A 14,317-nucleotide genomic window follows, 5' to 3' on the forward strand; every position below is an offset into this window, starting at 1 on the left:
GCATATTATCATATGTATAGGTATATATGTATAGGTAAAACATTTGCATATTATCATATGTATAGGTATATATATATCTATAGGTGTATAGGTATATATTTTACCAAGCAAGTACTTTGAATTACAGACATCTATAATATACAGCATGTGAATAATTTTGAAATAGATTTACATATTTATTTATGGAGTTGTATTGGGGTCACTGGGCTAGTTTCCCAAAATAGAAAAACTAATTTCTGTAAGGGTATTAAGAAGACAACTGTCATATAATGCTTCCCAAGTAGTTTTCAAAGTATGTAAACAATATCCTGTAATGAACACTCAGATTAGCATATCAGATGAAAGAGTGGAAATTCATCCTAAATAACTTCTTAAGACATTATGAAAAATTAAAGAACTTGTCCTTGTCCCATATTACTGTGATTTTTCAGTCTAAAGTTTGAGGTTGTATTTGCTGGTTTAATCACCTTCTGAAATGTTGAATCTCACGCAATGTCTTCCAATAAATTTGGAATACATGTGAAACCACATTGTGATACTAAATGAATAAGAGAAGAATGGAAACAATCTTTTAATGAAAGTGACTGTCCAGGGGGGAAAAATATCTAAAGAATGAGTTTATGTAGTAGTCTATGAGATTGCTCCATTTATCTTTCTTTTAAATGTTATAAAAACTATACATACATAAAACTTTACTTCTTTTGGAATTTCATATATATTCCATATATACATGCAATATATAATAATATACATACAAAACATATCACTATACTTTATACACAAAAATATATATACTTTGTATATATACTAGTAAGGTTTATATATGTTATATATTTTTTATATATTCACTATATATTATATGCATATTCTTCTAAGTCTATACATTGTATACACATATACATGTAATATATATATGTAATACATGTATATGTATATGTATATTCATATGTATATGTATATGTATATACACACTTTGAAGTAAACATTAGGGAGAGTTTTGGGATCAGTGCTGTTGAGAAGTAAGGTAGCCATTCACTATCACTGATAAAGGATGAACTACTGACTGCTTCAGTTTATCCAGAAGCAAATATTGTATATTAAGGTAACCATGCAGCAAGAGTGCAAGCAGATCAGTTGAATACAGCTAGGAAGTCTGTACACTATACTCATAATCTCATCAGAGGGGAAAGTGAGGGTTAAAATTCTTCTTAGTAATCATGACACCTAGACTGATGTTGCCTTAATGAAAAATAGAGTGATAATTCATAATTTGTTTACTCAAAAGAGACTCATGACTGTGTATGAAGGTGATAATGGGACTTAGCACAGAAAAGCCACCCTCATTCTTGAATAAGCTAAATCACTGTGTAGGAGTTAACTATGAGTATTAGTTCGTGCTCCAACTTCAAATATGAGAGAACTATTCTAACAAAAAACTAAGCATGTAGTAAGAAGAACCATGGAAGTCTATCTTTGTGTGTGTTTCCATACTTTGCATATGTTGATGTCTCTAACTACAATGAAAAACCAATCAAACCAAAGCACTGAATAAGAAAAAAAAATCTTACTTTTGAGATTAACCACTATTAAACTTGAAGACATGTACAAAACCATTTATAATAAAATTTACAATAGAATAATAAAATAAAATAATAAAAATGTTACAAATCTGACTGTGCAATAGTAAAAGATGGGGAAAAGGCAAAATAAAATGCTCAGAGTAAAATGGGAATAATATATTTGGGTGAGTTGTTGAAAGACACTGCAAAGTCTAAATGGAAGCAATAAAACAAGGCTGCAGAAAGAAATAGAATTCTGATCAATTTTATATAATAATCTAAATGGGAAAAGAATTTGAAAAAGAATAGACATGTGTATATGCATAACTGAATCACTTTGCTGTACACCTGAAACTATCACAACATTGTTAATCAACTATAATCCAAAATAAAATAAAAAGTTAAAAAAGTAAAATAAAAAGGAAAGAAATAGAGAAATGAAACAATGAGAGAAAACTTGGCAAATATGGGCATAAATACAGATATAAAGACAAATACAGTATTTGTCTTTCTTTGAGTTATTTCACTTAGCATCATGTCCTCCAAGTCCATCCATGTTACTGCAAATTACAACATTTTGTTCTTTTTCTTATGGTTGAGTTCTACCTCTCACTTTTTAATCTTGGTTAAGAATGCAAAAATATAAGACCTAGAAGAGATACTGAAAAAATTATATAATGTAAAGTGTACACTAATGACAAGTAATAAATAATGCATTGCTACTACTAATAATAACAACAACAACATGAAAGTCTAAAGATTTGTCCAGTGTTCCTAAAAAATTGGCTCCACAATGTGTGCTGGTGTGTGATAAAGCCATAAACCAAATGGACATCTACAATTTTACTACCTTCACTCTCCTACTTGTTTTTCTGACTATGAAAAACAAGGCATTATGTAGTACAATGTGCAATTATCATTTTACTTCTTCTCCAATGCCACAATCAAACTGTTTGACCTATGTTTTCTTTTCTTTTGCTTCTTAGTACAAAGCCAGTATATAAGCTATAATAAAATATCCTACCTATTGAAGCCTTAATACTTCTATGGAAATAAACATACTTAAGAAAATAACTGAATTGCCGTATCAATATTCTAATGAGTTTATCAATTTTTTTCTCATTTGGCAACGTTATTGTAATGTTAACTTGGAAGAATAGCAAAGAAACTACAGATAAGGTGAGAGGAGAAAGTAGGGGAAGAAAGGAAGGAGGTAGAAGAAAGAAGAAAAAGAAGAGAGAGAAGGAGGGAGGAAATATTGAATAAGAGGTAGTAACACTATCATGTTACACTATCACATATTAAACTACAGTTATAATTAATACATTTTTAAATTATAACATTTAAAAGTAGAAATACATTTAAAATTATAACTATATATTTAAATCAGATAATTACTGTAATAAAATATTGAAACCCAAGACATACCAGTGTCTACTACTAAAATATATAGAGAGAGTATATATTTATCTATCTACCTATCTATCTATATATATATATATATATTAGTGGAAATATAAATGCCTATTTAATATTTGAAATGCAATGGAAAATAAATAACATAATAGTAATTTACAGTCTTTGACATACAAATTAATTTTAATTTGGTCTATACAGTAAAAAACAATAAAGACCCATAAATCCAAAAGTATCTAATATGAAGGAAAACATAAGTAAAATACAATTTATTTTATGTTTTTTTAACTATCAGTTTTTAAACACTCACAAGATCTGTGGCCAAGTGACTCAAATAGAAATCATATATATATATATACATATGTATACATGTATGCATTTATGCATGTATATATATACACATGTATATATACACATATATGTATAAGTGTATATGTGCTCATTATGTTTAAGTGTATATGTACACATATATATGATTTCTATTATATATGTAATATATATGTGTACTCATGTTTCATGCATTAATACAAACACTAGGTGGAATGATATTGTTTGCTTTTCTACAGCTATGTCAATACTCATACCAGGTAGAACATAATTGATTTTGGGGAAGTTCTGAGGACTTAAATTTCAAGAATAGAAATAAAATAACTTCATTTAGAAAATCAGTGATTATGTCATTACATATAGAAATTATGCATTCAAAAAGTCCTAAAAATAAATCATAAAAATCAAGTAATATTTTTCCAATATATTTGGGAGGGAGAAAATAATAGAGTTACTCCAATGCTTTATTAAAGTTATCATTAGTATTATTTTTCATTAGTATTCATTTAGTTACTTCACTAGTGTTATATCATTTAGTGTTATCATGGTATTTATGATATTAAAATATTATAAATTAGTTTCTTAATTGAAATTAATATTTCTAACCACATTTTTGTAACTTTACTGTTCTATATAAATATCAATAATTTGGATAGACTTAGGTATAGGTATAGGTGTAGGTAAAGACATAGAAGATAACCAGCATTTACAATTTGGTTGTTATGTTTAGTTCACAGATAGCATTAGAAGAGTTGTTGATTTAATTTAGTTTAGTTTAATTCAGTAATTTACTTTCCTGTAAGTAGGCAAAAGTTTAATAAATCTAGAAATTATAATTCAAGTAAATATCCATAATCCAAAGGTATAGAACAAATAAATGAACATGGTAGCATCAATTCAATAGTCTGTATCTTTTTTTATATATAAGTATACTTATTTATTTATTTTTGGCTACATTTAGTCTTCATTGCTGCATGCGCGCTTTCTCTTGTTGCACGGGCTTCTCACTGTGGTAGCTTCTCTTGTTGCGGAGCACAGGCTCTAGGCACGCGGGCTTCTGTAGTTGTGGCTCACGGGCTCTAGAGCACAGGCTCAGTAGTTGTGGCACACGGGCTTAGCTGCTCCGTGGCATGTAGGATCTTCCCGGACCAGGGCTCTAACCTGTGTCTCCTGCATTGGCAGGCAGATTCTTTTTTTTTTTTTTTTTTTTGTCTATAAACACTTTTTTCTTTAACATTTTTATTGGAGTATAATTGCTTTACAATATTGTGTTAGTTTCTGCTGTATAACAAAGTGAATCAGCTGTATGTATACATATATGCCCATATCTCCTCCCTCTTGTGTCTCCCTCCCACCCTCCCTAACCCACCTGTGCCACCAGGGAAGTTCCAGTCTGCATCTATTAATAAAGTGTTCACAGGAAAAATGATATAAAATGTTTATTTTATGTAACTATGTAATAAAGAGATTTCAAGGAATACATTATTAGCAAGTGAAAAGTAAGAGAAGATAAGTTTAATTCACTACATGTAAGATTGTCAAAATCATTATATCAGTCAGTGACTGTATGATAAATTTATTGTAAATCAGGTATGTGAGTTCAGTACTTAAAAAAATTTTCTACTAAATTATTCTATAGCAATAAAATATGAACTTAAGCATCAATAATAATAGCAAAAATATGATTACAATTGTAAATTACTTATAACTTCTGAATGACTATCCATAGAATACATATATTTAGTTGTCTGACAGATAGTGCTGTATAGGTCAGTATATGCTATTCACTGATCTACTAAAAGACTTTTTAGGATCTTCTAAACATTAATATTTTGGAAAAATGAAAAGATGGGCACAGAAAAACCTCAAAATTATTACTAAGGAAAATCCATTTCAAAAAAATTTCTCCACTGATGGTACACCATAACATGAAGCAGAAAAGAAAGAGCCAAAGTAAAAATTGAATGCTTAGTATTTATTGAAAACCAATCACTCAGAATACATCTAAGTAATGAAATGCATTTAACTAATCTTACTGGATGTGACAAAAATTAAAACTAATGGTGACAATAATTTTTATTATTTTAAATGACTGATTTGCCATCATGTAACGTTTACCACAAAATCTAAGACGTTGGTGCTTTAAAGAGCTTCAGTATTTTTTAAATGAAATTCCGTGTATAAAAATGAAAACTGATCTTCATTAAAATCCTATCCACCAAGGCCCTAGAAGTTCTTGGTAACTCATTTGGCTGCTGAAAATTTCAATTCCCAAGATCATCCAAGCAAAGCAGATGCCAGATGCTTCCACAGCAACAGGACCAAATGCCCTATGTGGTTAGATATAAAATGTGATATTTAGTGAGGAAAAGTCATTTTTCTTTTCTTTTTCTATAAGATAAAGAACCAAAAATAGTCATAGAATCAGAGATGATTTCACTGTATGCATTATCCAAATAAAGTTAGTGCCAAACTTCTTAAATCACACACAGTTTAAAGAACAGAGTCTATCTGCTTTGAAGCAAATTTTTACATTATCATACATTTTAATTTGGTACATGGTGGCAGGCAAATTATTTTTAAAATTTAATTTAGAAGAAATTCATAGGAATTTAGAAGTAGAAGAGACCTTAGAAAACATTTAGGTCAAATCATACACTACATGGATGAGAATAGAGTCAGTAAAATTAATTAAGTAAATTCTAACAGTGGCAAGATTAACCATTAATGTGTCTTTCATTGGTAACAAATAATTGTGTATTTATTGTAGATCTTTTGGATATACAAAAAGTATATCTTACTGCATTTTAAAGAACAGTTCAAACTAAGCATTATGTCCTTCCTTCAAAGGTATAAGACATTAAATGCCAATTTAATTTATGTACTACTTATATGCATAAAAGTATAATATTATGAACACCTAAAAGTGTTTAAAAAACAAGCTTCAGTATGATACACTGGTCAGATTCAATACTCTTAATATATTATATATATCACATCCTCCACCTAGCTTGTTCTGGTTATGTTAAATAACGTAACTTTATCATGTTTATCCATGCCCTAGATCATTATTAATACACACGCATCGATATGAAAGAGCACTTATAGGTGAATTAACAAATTGTGCATATCTTTTTTTTTTTTTTTTTTTTGCGGTACGCGGGCCTCTCACTGTCGTGGCTTCTCCCGTTGTGGAGCACAGGCTCCAGACACGCAGGCTCAGCGGCCACGGCTCACGGGCCCAGCCGCTCCGCGGCATGTGGGATCTTCCCGGACCGGGGCACGATCCCGTGTCTCCTGCATCGGCAGGCGGACTCTCAACCACTGCACCACCAGGGAAGCCCAATTGTGCATATCTTAAAGACATATAAGTAGAACCAGTGAAAAACATTTTTTTCATATAAAAGATCTTTTAAAAAGGGATGAAAAAATTATGCATAAAATTTTGTATTTGAACAAGAAAGAACAGCCAAGTCAGAGAATACCATTTCCAAAGAATTTTCCATGGAACTCAGTTGAGGGAGCTGTTAATGTAGAAGAGCAGAACAAAGTATTTCTCGGTCAATAGTTATCCTTATCTCCAACACAAAACCCACAAGGATCATATGCACATTAGATATTTAATGGTTCTGATGAGCCCTACAGTAAAGAAGGCTAAAGACACAAAGAAAGAGCCACAATGAGATGGGTAGGAAAGGTGGAGATGTGGTACAGTTAAAATCCACACACGTGGAGAGGTGATCCACATGCCTAGGTAGGCGACCCTTCAGCAGGAGGATAATAAAAGTGACAGAGGTTCTCCCCAAGGAGTAAGGAGTCTGAGCCCCACATCAGGCTCCCCAACCTGGGGGTCCTGTACCAGGAAGACGAGTCCAAGAACATCTGGCTTTAAAGACCAGCAGGACTGGTGTAAGAAGAGCAGAGGGGCTGTAGGAAACAGAAACTCTACTCTTAAGGGCTTGAGTTAAATCTCACATGCTCTAAGTCCAAGTGCAGAGGTAGTAATTCGAAAGGAGCCTGGGTCAGACCCACCTGTTGATCTTGCAGAGCCTCTGGAGAGGCAGGAGGCAACTGGGATTCCCCCTGGGAAAATAAATGATGGCAGCAGCCATTTTTAGGAACTCATTCTACCATGAGGACATTGGTGCTGGCAAACGCCATATTGGAGATCTCCCTGTAGCCTATTAGTGCAGGCACTTATTCAACCACCAGCTGAAAGTGTTTCCTCTAAGATCAGGACGCCCACTCTTACCATTTTTAGACAACATAGTAGTGAATATCCAAGCTACAGCAATCAGTCAAAAATAAATAAATAAATAAAAGGCATCCAAATTGGAAAGGAAGAAGTAAAACTCTCACTGTTTGCAGATGACATGATACTATATACAGAAAATCCTAAAAATGCCACCAAAAAACTATTAGAACTTAATGAATTCAGTAAAGTTACAGAATACAAAACCAATATATAAAAATCTGTTGCATTTCTATTAGAAGAAAAATTACTAAAACAATCCCATTTACAATTGCATGAAAATGAATAAAATTCCTAGAAATAACTCTAACTAAGCAGGTAAAAGACTTGTACTGGAAAATAAGACACTTATGAAAGACACTGTGATGACACAAACAAATGGAAAGATATACTGTGCCTACAGATAGAAAGAATTAATACTTTTAATGGGATAATACTCCCCAAACCAATCTATAAATTCCAAATTCCATGCAATCTGTATCAAAACACCAAGGGCATTTTTCACAGAGCCAGAACAGTTAATTCTAAAACTTGTATGGAAACCTAAAAGACCCTGAGTAGCCACAACAATCTTGAGAAAGAAGAACAAAACTGGAAGTATCACACTCCCTTATTTCAAACCATACTACAAAGCTACGGTTAAAAAAAATAGCATAGTACTGGCACAAAAACTGACACAAAGATCAATGGAACAGAATAGAGAACTCAGAAATAAACCCACACTTTTATGGTCAATTCATCTATTGCCAAAGAAGGCAAGAATATACAATGGGGAAAAGACAGCCTCTCCAATACATAGTTTTGGGAAAACTGGCCATTACATGCAAAAGATTCAAACTGGGCTACTTTTTCACACCATACACATACATACAAAACACTCATACTGGATTAAACACTTAAATGTAAGACGTGAAACCATAAAACTCCTAGAAGAAAACACAGGCATTGCACTCTTTGACATGGGTCTCAGAACATTTTTTGGATATGTCCCTCGGGCAAGGGAAATAAAAGCAAAAATAAACAAATGGGACTGTATCAACTAAAAGTGTTTGCTCAGCAAAGTAAGCTATCAACAAAATGGAAAAGCAGACTACTGAATAGGAGAAGATATTTGCAAATTACAATCTGACAAGGGGTTAATATCTAAATATACAAAGAACTCATACAACTCAACTTAAAAAAAAACCCCAAAAACCTGATTAAGAATGAGCAGAAGACCCAAACAGATATTTTTCCAAAGAAGTCATACAGATGGCCAACAGGCACACAAAAAGATGCTCAACTTCAGTAATCATCAGGGAAATGCAAATTCAAACTTCAGTGCGATATCACTTCACACCTGTCAGAATGGCTGTTATCAAAAAGACAAGAGATAACAAATGTTCCTCGTTCTGGCCTGAAAGTCTCATTCATGCACAGAATTTGATCCAGAGGCTCCCAACCACCGTCCCTACTCCCCACACACACCTGGCTTAGCCCCTGTTGACAGCGCTGGTGCACTGTGACTCTGAGATGTGGGGGGAGGTGAGGCATCCATGGAAGTTAGAGTTTGCTTGATAGGTGACGTGAGCCAGACTTCTCACAGACAAGCCTGGGATGAGGTGCCTCAGGCACCCAGGGCACCCAGATATCACTCATCCCAGGACTCCCCCGCCTGGCCCTGTAGAAATCCTGTGAGGTCTGGCTACTGGGAAGAGTGTGCGTCAACAGCTGATCCTAAGGGCTGTTTCCATGATTCTCTGTGTTTCCCCTGACCCTTAGTGCATCACAGACCACCCTCTCCCTGACCCTCCATAAGGACTCGCACTTACTCCCACAAAGAAAAAAGAGAGAAAAAAAAATTATTCAGTTGAACACCATCTACCTCGGACCTCCAAAGATTCAGGCACATCCCACATACAAAATAAAATCAATATATATGCATCCCTTCCAAACACCCTCTGGTGTCTTGCGGAGGAGTGTACAGGAAGTAAGTTTCATGGGTTATTCAATTCTCCCTCTGAAAAGTTAACCCTGTGATAGAACTCATCTAATTAGAAAAGGTAGTACAGAATTCATCCGTGACTATAGCTGATGTAATAAGTGACACTACCTCAGCCCAGGAAGACATTCTGGTTAGCCTCAACACATTGGGGAGAACATGTCCTACATAGTCTCAGTTTCCACATTGTGGAAAATATATTCTACAGTATATCAGTTTCCACATGAGTATTTGTTTTAGGCTTTCAGGTAGATTATTAATTACCTTTCATATTTCCTTTGTTAGCACACCTTATTCCCTTTATCACACTGATTTGTGTCCATTTTATTTTGCTGTATGTCTCATTAGACTATGCCCTCTTTGAAATGAGATTTTGTGTTCATTTTTGTATTTCCATTAGCATGGTGTAATGTGTTATAATATATGCTTTCAGGAAATTGTTAAATAAATGTCTGTAAAAAAACTTCTGTGGCATATTTTAATTGAAGTTTTAACAGCTCATTCAGGGCTTTTACTAAAGAGTAGGTAGCTGGGAGTCCACTGAAGACTTTTCGAAGAGGGCAGTTATGTAGTCATATGTGCAATTTAGTAAGACTAATTTGAGAGAGGTTTTTATAGTGTTTTGAAGCAAGACATGCGTGAGGCAATTACTTCTGTGAGGAGAGTGTTACAAAAGTCCAAATGGTAGATGTAGTAGGGTTACTCCTAAATGGCTGCTAGCCATTATAGAAAAGAAGTAAGACATCACATGGAAATATGCTATGAAAACTAGAGGGAAGAGAATCTAAAAATTCAATAATGATGCAATGGAAGGGAAGCAAGTGCATATTTATTAAAAAAAAAGAAAGTAGACAACTGATTATGTCATTTATACCTTACAACTAAATGTTAGTATTCACAGCACACAGAAAATTCGTGAATTGAAAATGGTTACCTATTTATTTTATGTTGATGGAAAAAGATGCTTAAATAATTTAATTTTTAAAACATTTTTGCACAAAGTCATACAAATAGAATGTGAATTTGCAAAATTTTTGAAATTTTATATATAACAAAATTATTAACAAAAAAATATTCTTCATTCCTAATCAATACCCAAAGTATTAGTGCTATGGAAGTTTAAAGAAATAACATTATCATTGTACTCTCTGATATAAAAGTATAAATCTAATTATAATTCATATAACAGATGGCTATTTAAATAGTATGTGGGTTTTAGCTATGTTCTAATAATTTCCTATAAATGTAATATTTAACAACTCTTTTTTTCACTAAAAATTGAATTTATACATTCACTAAATGTAATAACCTATAAGGAAAATATTATTACAAAGGCTATTTTTTCTGTTTGTATTACAATAAATGTTCTTAAAGGAGTTCATGGCTCTCTCCTTGAAACTGGCTTTGGATCATCTATAAACTTTTGGAAATCATATGCATGAGTGTGAGTATGCATGAATATGTGAATCTTTATCCTGATAATGTCCTTAATTTTCATTATAATTTTAAACATCCAAAACATGAAAGTTAGGTATCTTTATATTATAGAAATGGGTTCATAAAACTAAATATTAGAATTTAAAAACTGTTCATCATGTATCTAGTCTATTTTAGTCCATGTCCTAAGATGCAAATTTCACCAAGTATGTATGTAATCACGAATAGTAAACAGGCATGGTTACACAACCTATATACAAGGATACTGATTCAAGTGAAACATAAGCTAAAAGTTATTGTTAATACACAGGCAAACTGTTCATAAAAATCTATTAATATAAGAAGACTGTAAATTTTTATAATATACAGTGTATTTTAGAGCAGTTTTAGGTTCACAGTAAAATTAAGCAAAATGTACAGAGATGAAAACTTTTTGGTATTTACTAAAGAAGTGATCTGAGAGAAGGTGGGAATTAAGTAGACATAAATGCCTAAACTCATATTTGCATTCAACATTGAGAGATTCTATATAGTTTTATTAGAACTGGCTCACCTTTGCTATCAAGAGCCTACTTCTAAGAATTTTGCGAGTTGGGAATTAAACACAGGTTTTATTAAAATTTTATATAAAAACAAGTGAATAAAAATATATTAAAAACAAAGGCCAAGTACAGCCCATTGCTTTCAAATTATTTTATTAAATTTTGCTATTATCTATGAAATAAAGATTATTTTTGTCTACTGTACCTCTATGGTGGAATGACTCTATAATATGGTACTACTGTTAATTCCTTCTCATATCTGTGTTCAGCAACATGACATAAGCAGCTTTATGGGTTCAACTGTCTCCCCCCATAATTCATAGATTGAAGTCCTAACACCAGGTACCTCAGAATGTGACTGAATTTAGTGATAGGGTCAGCATTCAGTGATAGGTACAGAAGTAATCAAGTTAAAATGAGGTCATTAAGGTGGGCCCTATTCCAATCTTGATGATGTCTTTATAAAAATGGGAAATGTTGACACAGAGACCTTCACAGAAGGAAGACAATGTGAAGAGACATGGAGAAAAGATGGCCATCTACAAGCCAAGGAAAGAGGCCTGACACAGATCCTTCCCTCACAGCCATCAGAGGGAACCAACCCTGCTGACACCTTAATTTTAGACTTCTATCCTCCAGAAACATGAGATAATTTTCTTTTGTTTGTGGTACTTTGTTACACAGCCCTAGAAAACTAACACACTAGCTTAGAATTTGCCACGACAGAAGTTTCTATGTCATGGAAAGTGATAAAGACTAGAAGCTACATCTTTTGTTCCTGAAGATTTGATTGGTAAACATTTAGCAGCACATACACACACACACTGTGTGTATGCATGTGTGTGTATGTGTGTGATTTGCAATAATTATGAAATATTTTATTCCATTAATGACTCCTCTCCTCTCATAAAGGCTTGTAAATTGAAGTAGCTTTTAGTATGCTAATAATTTTGTCTCTCGTTTAATAAACCATCATGATGTACTTTGAATAAAAAGTGGATAATGACACTTTCACAAGTAGGAAATCAGAGAGGCAAATGGAAAGATTCAGTTTGAACCTGGCTAGATTCTACAGAGATGATAGGTCTAAGTGAGGCAATGAACTGATAAAGTATGAGTGAGTCAGTCAAAGAAAAACTGTACAAGTAATATGTCAATCAGGGAAACATGGTGATTTCTGGCAATCATAGTGTTTAGCATGTCTATCCTGAGGGAGTTGTGAGTCATCCTCTGCCTATTGGACAGAGAAAAGGTTCCCAGCACCCTCTGTTACTAAGGCACTGGTGCAGAGGTGATTCTTGTTGTCTAGAGAATCGAGCTCACTTGCACCACTCTCTCTAAAAGCGGGGTCAGCCCACAAAGGCATGTGCCTATGAAACATTTAATAAAGAATCTCTTCCATGCACACCCTGTGAACTCCCTACAATGGTAGAGACTTTTGTTTGTCTCAGCATAAAACCCTCAATTACACTATAAGAAGTTATTTTGCCACTTCTGAGCACTGCAACTTGGAGAAGTGTAAGTAACTTAATGCCCTGGATTCCTCATGTGCAAAATGAGTATAATAACATGTCTACACCATAGAGTATATTCCTCATGTGTAAAATGAGTATAATAACAAATCTACATCAAATTTCTTGTTTAAACAGTTAGTAAATGAAAAGATCCTTAGAATAAGGCCTGGCAAATAAGTGCTTAAAAATATTAGCTATTATTTTTAGTAGTCATATTATTCCTCTCTCTATAAGGGGGGTGGATCTTCACTCATCATCATGATAGGCTGTTACATATGGAGATTTGCTTTGGAAAATCTGTATCATATTGGTGGATATGGTATTATTAAGATTTTAGAGTCAAGTGGACTTGGGTTTACTTATGAGTTTTCTATCACATAGAATACAATTTTGAGCACATTTCTAGACCTCTCTAAATCAGTTCTTTTTTTTTTTTTTTTTTATGGTACATGGGTCTCTCACTGCTGTGGTCTCTCCCATTGTGGAGCACAGGCTCCGGACGTGCAGGCTTAGCAGCCATGGCTCATGAGCCCAGTCGTTCCGTGGCATGTGAGATCCTTCCAGACCGGGGCACGAACCCGTGTCCCCTGCATTGGCAGGTGGACTCTCAACCACTGCGCCATCAGGAAATCCCTCAGTTCATCTTTAAAACATATGATTAGAATACTTTTTAAAGAATGTATTATATAACAAGATAATACATGTAACATACTAAGATCAATATCTGATTTATGACAAATATTCAATAAATTATATCTATAATTGTTATATTACTATTACTTTCATTATGATGATATCAAGATTATCTCATAGTTCTGACGGAAGGATATAATTACTATATTCATTATGAAATCCACAATAAAAACAGGGGTTAAAAAAATGCACAAAAGAGCCTTATGGATTCTTAGGTATCTTCTTAACCTTAGGAAGTCCCCACAGTAGTCAGACTTATTAAAGACAGTAATTTAAATAGACAACACTTATTTCTTGATTGTTGGTTTCTATTAACTTTGATCTCCTTGACAGTCCTATTTCACTCATTGCCATTAACATGTTCTTAATACTTGGAAGATGTGTTTCATGAGTATCTACTAAATGATAGGTGTGAGACAAATACTGGTAAAAAAAAGAATGGCCCTATGTTTACAAAAAAGAAAATAAACAAATTACTATATACCATGTCAATGATGCTGTGGTAAAGAAGACTGAAGTATGGTCACGGGATAGAGTATTTTGGAGAAGTGTTATGTAATAATAACTAATGAAGTCATCTTATACAAGGAGACATT

The sequence above is a fragment of the Hyperoodon ampullatus genome, assembly GCF_949752795.1.
Source record: "Hyperoodon ampullatus genome assembly, chromosome: 4".
Classification (NCBI taxonomy): domain Eukaryota; kingdom Metazoa; phylum Chordata; class Mammalia; order Artiodactyla; family Ziphiidae; genus Hyperoodon; species Hyperoodon ampullatus.